This window comes from Ascaphus truei, chromosome 2, assembly GCF_040206685.1.
Source record: "Ascaphus truei isolate aAscTru1 chromosome 2, aAscTru1.hap1, whole genome shotgun sequence".
NCBI classification, from domain to species: domain Eukaryota; kingdom Metazoa; phylum Chordata; class Amphibia; order Anura; family Ascaphidae; genus Ascaphus; species Ascaphus truei.
Window position 1 is genome coordinate 373,868,780 of NC_134484.1, and position 10,508 is coordinate 373,879,287.

At 45.4% G+C, this 10,508-nt stretch overlaps 1 protein-coding gene across 1 annotated transcript in view; it reads right to left on the reverse strand.

The window, feature by feature from the left end:
• The window catches only part of ENTPD3 (ectonucleoside triphosphate diphosphohydrolase 3), a 34,458-nt gene extending 26,915 nt beyond the window's left edge, over positions 1–7,543 (reverse strand). The window contains exon 1 of the mRNA XM_075587063.1: positions 7,357–7,543. The gene's annotated coding sequence lies outside the window, so the exon portion shown is untranslated. The remainder of the gene's footprint in view (positions 1–7,356) is intronic.
• Positions 7,544–10,508: the final 2,965 nt, after the last annotated feature.

Here is a 10,508-nt window from a genome sequence, read left to right on the forward strand (position 1 = left end):
GTGCTAACGTAACATGGCGTTATACTTAGTCTAACGAGATAATAAACGGCTGTTGTTTTTGCATATGTTTAGCTTAGTGGATACTCGTTAAACTCAGGGGAAATAACGCCCGTTGCCCATTTAGGTAATGTCATGTTATTTGCCTTAATTTAACAGAGCTCTATGGATCTGTGCCAAAGGGAACTGTCACTTGTTCCATTCATTTCCATTCCATATATTGTTACCAGGAACCAGGCCCAATACCTAAACATCACTATGGAAATGCAATAGCAATTCCAAAACAAACAATGCCTAATGTCATGCAGATGCCTAATCGGTGCTTGGTGCCCAAATTAAACAATATCTAAATACCTTAATGAATCCTACAATGGTGTGGGTTGACAAGACAATGACGTGTGCCTACTGAGTGAATTCCAAAAGGTGGTAAAGCTGGGGTAATACTGGTGAAAAATAACAGCGTCATTTAAAAAATAATAATTTTATTCTCTTTAATACTAGAATTAGTCATCTTTTCCATTGCAGATTTGAAACTGATAAAGGTGCCCTCTTTAACCTGATCAATATTTCCACTTTCAGTGAGTGAGGCTGCACCCCCCACCCCAGTCACTGAGACTCACACACCAAATTATAGTGACATCCACCCTCTTCATTGACCTTCCCCCTCAGTGACACCCACACCCCCTCAGTGACCTTCCTCTTACACCACCACCTCTCCCCCTCCCTCTATTACACCCACACCTCTCCCTCGGTCCTCTCTTTTACCCCCACCTCTTTGCCCTCCCTCTCTTATACATAACAAACTGCATTCCGGTTTTAGCACAAAAAAGAAACGTTTATTCACGAAGATATTTACTAACGTTCAGAAAAGATAGATAAATGGCAATGACATCAAATAAATTATGTTTCTTTCCAAAGAGATAATTGCCTTTTCTTGGGTGGAAACCTTTCTTTCTCAGCTTGAAGTGTTATGTCCTGTTAGGTGCCTCTCCTGGTGTTATGCTATCTGCCATATCTAACTAGTCTGTCAATCATTTATACAGGAATGTAAGGGAGTGAAGGAGTTAACTCCCTTTACAAGGCACGAAACTACACTGGTGTCAGGTTTTCTACCTGAGCTATTAGGATTATGGAATGAATTCCTGATTAAACAGGATTTAAAAGACAGGAAGTGAGCACCTGTCAACGTCCCTGTTGGAGGCTCTGTTAGGCTTTCGGTTCCTGGTCTGCAGGAGAGGAGGGTCACAGAGGATCGCCTGTGACCCAGCTCGGATTTACACCCAGCTATAACGGAGCTCCAGCCCGCAGGGATCCAGGCGTGTTCACCAGAGAGATTTGCCTGGGAACAGTGGGGAACCCAAAGCCCCACACAGCAGAGAAGCCTGCACAGAGATAGGGTAAGTGACTTCCTGGGAGCAGCAAGACTTCAACACCTGCATCTAGGGAAACCGGAGATGCTGGGCCAGCACAGTCAGATTTCATATAAATTGCTCCCTGAAATTGTTATGTTTTTGAGACTGTGAACTGGCCTATCCAGCCAGTCATGTAGTTAGGGACTGTCCAGTATAGTAAGTCTCCAAAATGGAGTAGGCTTTGATTTTATGCTTCATGTTTGGCTTAAAGGGACAGTATCCAATACTTTATGTTGCCTGGTGTGGTAAATAAACCCTTCCGAGGGCTTGTTTAAGCACAAGATCTAAGTGTATGTGTTTCTACGACCTCGCCTACAGCCCGCTGCGTCACAAGGAAATACCCCTTAGTTAGTTCACCCTACTGCTTATATTATGACAGAATATGGTATTATTATGTGAATTTCTGGAACAATCTTATAGCTCCAGTCAATCCAACATGATACCATACCTTCTTATGTACATACAAGGAACTCAAACTAATTATCAGAAATTGTTACGTCAGCTTCAAATGTCACTCGCTGGCCCTTCTTCAGATATCCCAATACAGCTGTATGTCATAAATTAGTCACACCCCTTTCCTTCTTAAGATATCTCCCAACAGCTGTATGGCCTCCCTGTATATCTATAGGTTCTGACCTTATCCTATGTAACAAGTGTGACAATAGGGGTAAAAATGGCTGGTGTTAATAAAAGTTAAGTCTGCCATTACCCCTACCTGTCAATAATACAGTGTATTATGCTATGTGTGTTATATGTTATGCATAGCTGTATTGTAAACCTGGTTCCACCACCTCAGGAACCAGGGGGGTAACTGTTTTGCAGGAGAATTGTTGCAAATTGGTATGTGACCTTTCCCTATACCCTTGTTATGTTGTGTTTTTACCCACCAATCAGGGCCTCTGCATGTAGGCAGCACCTGGCCCTGCCTGTTGCAAATTGGTGGGTATAGTGTATAAAAAGGTGGGGAGGGAGACCCCTATGAGACAGAGCCTGCAGAGAGTTAGGGGTGTTTCTCTGACAGGGAAAAACTGCAGTGTCCACTGCAGTGCTGGTTTCCGGCCTGAAAACCAGTCCTGTAGGCACTGGGCAAGAAGAAAAAACAGGGGAAATCTCTGCAAGGAAGTCCCTGCAACTAGACCTACAGGGTATCCCCCGTTTCCCCGGTTACGTATGTGTGTTGTCTGTGTATGTGTACTGTTGTGGATATATTTTTCCAATAAATGTATTTTATAAACTCTCTGGTTCTGTCTGGCGATATTGATCCCTGGTATAAGTCCTGGTCTACCGTGACAGGCTATTTTCAAGTGGCAGAGGTGGGATCGCCAGGCTCAGCACCGATATTCTTCAGAGAATATCTGTCCTGAGTGAGGTCTCCGTTTTGAAGACCACAGAACACAGAGTTACAACTGTACAGTACTCAGACACACACCCTTACCAGTCTCTGTAGCTTAGTCAATGTACAGACAAGACTACAAGGATGCCAGCCAAGTATCATCCTGGACCAAGGACCGGATCATACTCCAGTGTGAGGAGTGCGGGATACCGACTGGGAACCGCAAGAAGATGCAGCTGATCGCCGACTTGCTAGCGTATTGTAAGGATTCTGCTCGATCCGTGCCGGGTTTTCACTTCGGTCCAGGTTTTCTGTCTCTCCTACCCTTTCTGCTCTCTGTGGCCATTTTGGGTACTGGCAACCTGCTTTATAAGGCTGCAGTTACCATAGGGAGTCGCCGAGCAAAGTTCTGTGTGTTTGCAGCTCCTGTCGGTCTTTGCATTTACGCCTTGCCTGTTTTGAATTCCTGTTGCTGACCCCAGACCGTGACCCCGACCTCACTGCCTTCCGCCTGCCCTGACCTCTGCCTGTCCACTGGACTTGGCAACTCTGCCACCAGGCCTGACCCCTGCTTCCATACCGACTATGGATACTCTTATAGGACTCTGTCCCTGGGTTGTGGTTGGTTTATTTGTATCCCTACCTCAGCCCTGCGGGTCTGCCTCCTGATTTGAGACAAGCACCGTCACACGTATGAGGCGCAGCACTCAAGGGTTAAAGCTGAAGCATTGGCCAGCCCTGAGGCAGTTCCGGGCCCCTCCGAACTTCAGGAATCACCAGCTAACTCCGGAGATGATAACATCTGAAAGTTCTTTCTTATAGTTCGAGAAAGCCATCTGTGGTTTAGCCTGGCTGTTGAGCCCTTTAACATTATGGGATATTATTTTAAGGGTACTCATCATTATGGTGGTTTGAAAGCTAATAGCTTATTCCTTTCTGGTACCTTGAGTCTAACTGATGTAGGAACTGGGAAGTACATGTCATCAAGAACTTTATGTTGGAACCATATAGCCTTAGTGTTTTTGAAGGTGAAGGGAAACACATAGGGGAAGAGAGAACAATAATAACTATACAAAACTAACACATTTAAGAGAACAAAATTTGGGCTCACTGGGTGGCCCAAACAGTCAGGACTGATACTTTGCCAACTTACTGGCATGTGTCAAACAATAACTCGGGTCAAACGCCCGTGGTGTATCACCTGCAGCCGCCCATCCGCAGCCCCAGGAACTTGTGTATTAAACATGTGTCAACCTCTATTACTCATGTTATTCCAGCTACTACCCCCCTCATTTAGTAAAATAACCCATATTTTAGTGATGGTGGGGTCTGGCTCACTACTCGTTTACATGGTTACAAGAGCATAAAAGCAATCTATATTATTCTGGTCAACAGTGGCAACACCTTATAGCACTACCCCAATATGTCCGTGTTCTCGATTCACTGAGGCCCAAGGTGCCTTGCATAGAGCCAGCTAATAAGCTGAGTCATGAATTGCTCTTTATCTATTGTACTAACAGTCCATGTATAGTTGTATGTATGTATGTCTTTATTTATATAGCGCCATAAATATACATAGCGCTTCACAGTAGTAATCATATAAATAACAAATAATATAAATAACAGGTCATGGAAATAAGTGCTTCAGACATAAGAGTGACATTAAGGAAGAGGAGTCCCTGCTCCGAGGAGCTTACAATCTAATTGATTCTAATAGTTCCACTTATCTTATGGGTTGTGTTTTTCCTTTTATTTTCTCCTTATGGGGAAGAGGAGACCCTCTCCTGGCAATCAACTCTTCTGCCCCTCCGCCGGGTACTGTGTGCCTTTCTGGGATCCCACCTTGACCCATTTCAGCTGGTCTCTTTTTGAGGCTGGTCCCTCTTCTTGCGTTTCTGAGGGCTGCGCCTGGAGCCCAAATTTTGCCAGAAAGTTGGGAGCTTTCCCGGGATCTTTGATTGAGACATGGGTGCCTCCTTTGAGCACCATGAGGTTAAAGGGGAAACCCCACCGGTATCAGATTCCAGCGTTCTGTAGTGTTTCTGTGTCTCTCCTTAAATTTCTGCGTTTCTGCAGTGTAATTGCCGCCAGATCTGGGAAAAACTGTAGTTTTATGGAGTCAAATTCAATAACCTCACGGTTTCTAGCTGTCATCATAATTTATTCCTTTGTGCGGTAATGATGGAGGCGCAGGATCACATCCCATGGTTTGTCTTGATTAGGGGTCCTAGGCCTTGGGGCTCTGTGTGCTCTGTCCTTTAGCATTTGGGGCATAGTATGGAGCAGTTAACTCGGGGCATAGCATGGTAAATACTTTTATCAGAAAGGTCATCTACCTCCTCCGGTATACCCCGGACTCTGATGTTAGTCCTCCGAGAGCGGTTGTCCTGGTCTTCCTGTAACTCGCTAAGTTCTACCATCTGGTTCTTCATAGTGGCCATTTCTTGCACAAGAGAGTCCTCAATATCCCCAATCTCTGTGACCCAGGCCTCCAATTCTGTGGTATGCTCCTCCACGTGGGCTAGATCTCCGCGGAGCTCCTTAACTGCCCTCTGGATTTCTGACTCAAATGCTGATTTTAGTTTCACATACTGTAGAGTTCGTCTATATCTTGTTTAGTGGAGTGTAAAGGAGCGGGGCTCTCCTCTGTTTCTGACTCCCACTCGCCTTGTGTTCCGGCACCTTCTTGGGCTGTTTGAGACTGTCCGCATCATCAATGTTAGAAGTTGGATGCGCCGTCGCGGAGCGGGGCTTTCTTAACCTTGGAAGACAAGTTCTTGGGTGCTGAGTTGCGCAGCATTATTGCAGGTGAGATGAATTATTCCAGGTGAGATTGAGGTTGGAGAGTTTCCGGTATATCGCTGAATAGTGGTGATATGTGGAGTCCTGGGGCAGAGTTACAGGATTAGGTGACCATCGTGCTGCACGCCATGCGCGTGTCCCCCATTTGGATTTTTAATGGTATGAGATTGTCAAATACAGTCTTTGTATTGCATGTTCCCACTTCATCTTTTCTTGCAAGTGAGATTTGGCTTAAGTTGTGGGTACCGCCTGGCAGGAGAGGCAGATCCAGCCAACTCAGCAGCTCGCCCAATCAAAATCCGACTGAGCATTTATTTATTGGGTGTTTTTTTTATTTTGTTTTTTTTGGGTGGGGAGGTGATTCTGGATGTTTGGTGCAAACAGTCTTCCTCTCCCCACCCACTCACAGTCACCCCTTACTTTCTCAGAGGCCTGCGGCGGCCATCTTGTCCAGCTTTTTTATTTGTAATTTTTTTATCATTGGTGTCAGTCCCCTTTTATTGTGGGGGGCACCATCGGAGGGATGCTTTCGTCTCTGGATCTCCGCAGGACCCTCAGGGCTCCACTGTTCACCCCTGGGGGCCAATATGCGCGCATTGACGGCGCTTCCCCTTCAAGCCCGCCAACAGCCACGGTCGATCGGCCAGTGGGAGGCAGGTCCCCATGTCCGGTAGTACACCAGCACGAATGCAGGCCCGAGAGCAAGTCACACCACTCACTGTCCCCACGTCTCCCCCCGCTCACTTGCTACTTAGATTTCTCATACTCCTTAATAAATGCCAGTCACTTTTGTTATCTTTATCCTTAAAGGTTCAGAGATAAAAAAAAAAAAAACTTTTGATGATGTAGAATTAGTCATTCAAATCATGAGTGTAATTTATTTGCCAAATTTTGAACAGCTTTCCTTATTCTCTATGCCGGGGCTACTCAGTTCATTCTTACTGTGGTCCAGTTTCAGCAACTCTGCAACAAAAGCAAACCATGCATACAGTATGGAACGAATGTCGCCTCCTTCCAGGCTGAGCTTAGGAGCAGAGGTAGAAGAGAGAGGACAGCCGGGACCATCTTTTTGGGAACCAGATTCTATCATTTTAGTAGTCACGTGATAACTGAAGCGTTATTAACATATGGTTGAAGCTTATAATAGCAAGCTTTGTTATCTATTTATCAGTCACAAATAAAGCAAATTTTTACATCTATAGTATGTTGAGAAAGAGAGCAATTTGGGGAATTGCAAATATACAGAGGTATTGTAATGGTATCTATTGTATTCTACATCTGCAGATTCCTTTTTACTTCCTATTAAACATCAACATTTCATATACTGTATGTGGTGGCAGAAATCTCTCTGCTTAACAGCTCCAGCCCCCATCATATGCATATTAAACATCATTAACCTATTTTCTACATTTGATGCAGATACAGGGAGACATAATAGCAAATTAGAGAAGCGCTTCAATTCATTACATGAGTCATAATGATAGAACTCACACTGCCCCTGCAGATATATAAAGCCAATGTGTTAGGCTTTGCTATGCACAGGGCTGTCATCACATCCCAAACATAAATATAATGTACAATACAACAAAAGCAAATATTGGTACAAAAGATCAAAAGTCCTCCTCCTTTTTTTAAATGAAGTCAAAATTGCGTTGCTTCTAATCAGCATTCTTTCCCCCGTGCACACATGGCAGAGAGAGAGAGAGGCGGTCAGTGCATTGCTCAGCAATGTATAGGACAATCCCAGCAAACCCTTCACTGTACAGTACTTGCACAGGCAGAGAACAAACATCCAGCTGTTAGAATTCTTACCGTTCTCCCAGCTCAATGAACTGGAACCAGTCTTGACCTGCCACAGCTTCAATGCACACAGCTTTGCGGCTTATTCATACATTTCCCACTCAAATAAAATAACATTAAGAAAAGCAGTTCACTGAACAGAGAAAAAAAAGGACGAGGGGTGTACCGGTATCCTGCTATGGAAGTGCAAATGACAGTGATGGCATTGATGTTTTACAGAAAGTCAGGGCTTTGTAACCACTCCCCTTGCAGGGGAGTATCCAAGATACAATGGGGAAGAGTTTACATTCATTCCAGAACAGGTAAAGTATGTTGTGTAATACTGTTTTATACACATGTTCCCCTCTGTTGCCTGTGTTTATTTGCCAAGCAACACTGCTCATATTGTCAATTTTACAAAACTGGGGTCTCAATCCATTCTTTTGGGGGGAAATGTGATGGGGCAGAGTATTTCCCATATTACACTTACATTTATAAATATATATATATATATATATGTATATATATATATATACACACACACACACACACACACACACACACACACACACACACACATATATATATAATCAAAAAATAAATAGATGATACCATTCTGTGGCTAACGAAATGCTTTTATTTGTGCGAGCTTTCGAGATACACTGATCTCTTCTTCCGGCGATGTTACAATGAATGAAGCAAGCAAAAGGTATACTTAACAACAGTGTCTATTGGAATGTTATCTGTGCTGGTCCTTCCCCCGGTGTGGATGTGTTTTATGGCTGGAGGTGTCAAAAGGTTTCTGAAAGCAAGTGATGTAAGAGTGTGTGTGTATCTGTGTGAATATAAATGAATGGAGAGCCCACAGTATATACAGTGCTTTACACAAGGTGTGTGTGGAGTGGGAGTGGATATAAATGGTGTGGGTGGGTGTGGAAATGTGAGAGATTGTAGCACAACTAAAAGTGTGTGTGGATACTATGTAGTCCCTATTATATAATCTACAATCTCGGCGTTTTGGCTTCTTCCTTGTTGGAAGGACTGCTCCTTTCGTGGCACTTGGCGGTTGCGCATGGAGGGGCCGTAGTTTCCCCGGTGTTCCAATCTCCCTCTTTGGCTGGAGAAGTTGGATCTGTCGGGTCCAGGGCACTCGCCTGATCCTCGGCCCCAAGGAAGTTCTCAACGAGTCGGACCACCAAAGCTAGGGTTTTAGCAGCATGGCATTTTACCCACGAGCCTGCGGAAGGGGGTATTATCTGTAGGAATTTTTCCAAAACCACTTGCTCAAGAATTGCCTCCTTAGTGCACTCCTCAGGTTGTATCCAGCGAGTACACAAGTCCAATAACCGCTGAGCGAGGACCCGGGGTTTCATCTTAGCGGTGTACTTCAGCGGAACTGCTGCCGGTAGGTCTCTGGGGTCAGACCTAAGCGATCCAGTATGGCGGCTTTTACTTGTTGGTAGTCCATTGCCTGATCTGCTGGGAGGCCCTGATATGAGGCCTGGGCTTCTCCTATGAGGAGCGGGGCCAAAGCAGTTGCCCAGCGATCTGCAGCCCAGCCCTGAGCTTCGGCAACCCTTTCAAATGTCAGTAGAAAAGCCTCTGGATCCTCGTTTGGAGCCATTTTCCTCAGGAGGACCGGGGGTTTGTTCGCAAGTTCTGGACTGGCAGACCCCTGGAATTGGGTCAGCAGCTTGGCCATCCGCTCATCCTGTGCTGTCTGCTGCTGGGTTAGGTGCTGGGTTTGCTGCTGCAATAGTAGTTGGGCCTGCTCCTGCATTAACAGTCCCTGCTGTTTGGTCTGCTCCTGCATTAACAGTCCCTGCTGTTTGGTCTGCTCGCACAGAAACTCTTTTAAAAATTCTTCCATTTTTCTCATTTTTGTGTGTGTGTGTTTCCCTTCAACTGCAGGGGCCTCTCAAACTCCTGACACTTCTGACACCATATGTTGCAGGGTACATGCAACCACACACGCGGGTTCTCTTGATAAGGCTTCTTTATTGAGCCTTAAAAACATACAGCACACAAAACAAAATAGCTTCTCTTCAGCATACAAAAACAAAATAGCTTCTCTTCAGCATAAAAAACAAGGCAGCTTCTCTTCAGCATGCAGGACACAGACAATTCATCACATGTACCTTGAAAAACAGACCTTATAGCAGTAATCTCTTCAGAATTTCAGTCCTGTCTCCTGACCAGCTAGCTTGCATGTGTGTACAGCCTGGTGGTTTTAAAACACCTTGATTATGCAGCTGGGGTCAGACTAATTAAGCAACCCTTCTCAACTGAAACTTAACCTCGTCACTGCTGCACTGCAAGCCTAAACATAGATTTGCCAGGTATATGGCTGGTGACGTTCATTCACCCTGTCACAGGGATGAACAGGATAGGCTTCTGGGGTTGTGCCCCAATCTTACTTACAGGTGCAGCACCTCCATCTCATGCAGCCCCTAGTTGTAAGGGGTGAAGTATCTGCAAAATAACTCGTTCCCCTCCTCCCAATATACTTCAATCTCAGGCAGGAGGTATAGGTAAAATGCAGTGGCTCTTAATCTGATCTTCCTCTATTCAGCAGCACAGATCACACAGCAAGCTGTCTCCCTTAGGATGTCCCTGAACCCAACTCCCAGCCAACGGCACCGAGAGGGGTTCCAGCTCTTCCCCTATCCTCTGGTAGAATAGGAGATATGGGTATACCCTCACTCCCCATAGGGAGGCCTCAAGCCTGCCGGAGCCCTGGCAGCTTGGTCTGGGTAACCTTGCCCCTCTCACGGTAGGGACAGACTGACTAAATAGGAAATGGCAGTACCTTAAGCAAGCTCCAGCAGGCACCACCCCCGTGTTTCTAATTGGACACAGAGCCTGATGACACTGCCTTCACTGACTCACGGCAATGCATGAAGTGGGGAAAACCCATAATTGCTCCTGGCAAACCTGCCCTTACGCAGGTATTGCTGCCAGGAGGAGGGCAGACCTATAGCCCAAACCACACAGGGCTACACTCTCCCTCTGGTGGAATCCAATGGTCCCCACTTGGACCAAATTTACTGGGCCATCCTGCAGGTAAACAACCTGTACCAATACAAATGACAGTTGATTATCACACAGTGTTCATACATAACAGGCTGTACATCCACCCACCTTGGATGGCGAAATAACACAGGGAAATTCCCAACATGGAGAAT